The sequence below is a fragment of the Penaeus monodon genome, chromosome 20, assembly GCF_015228065.2.
Source record: "Penaeus monodon isolate SGIC_2016 chromosome 20, NSTDA_Pmon_1, whole genome shotgun sequence".
NCBI classification, from domain to species: Eukaryota; Metazoa; Arthropoda; class Malacostraca; order Decapoda; family Penaeidae; genus Penaeus; species Penaeus monodon.
The window spans coordinates 20874730-20875062 of NC_051405.1; the positions used below are offsets into that span (position 1 = coordinate 20874730).

General features: G+C 34.5%; 1 protein-coding gene across 1 annotated transcript in view; it reads left to right on the forward strand.

The window, feature by feature from the left end:
- The window catches only part of LOC119585697 (innexin inx2-like), a gene marked incomplete in the record, with an annotated part of 96397 nt that overhangs the window by 70749 nt on the left and 25315 nt on the right, over positions 1 to 333 (forward strand).

The following is a 333-nucleotide window of genomic DNA, read 5'->3' on the forward strand; positions in this document are numbered from 1 at the left end:
CCTTCCTGATTTTGGCCTCTTTTCTTCTTTTCCTTCTTCTGCCTTTTGCTTTCCCTTATCTCGTTGTTGTTCCTTTTTTCCTTTTGTTATCACATTTTTTTCCTATTTCTCACCTTTTCGTCTTTTATTTTATGTCCCCGATCTTATTCCGTTTTTTATTTTTCGTTTCCGATCTTCTCGTCTTTCTGTCCATTTTTCTTTATTTTCGACTTCTTGTTCTCTTCTGTTTTACTCCATTTTTGTTACGTTGATTTCTTCTCGATATTTGGCTCTTCTTCAGTAACTTACCGTATTGTGTTCTCATTTTTCCCTTTAATCCTTGACGGTTAACTT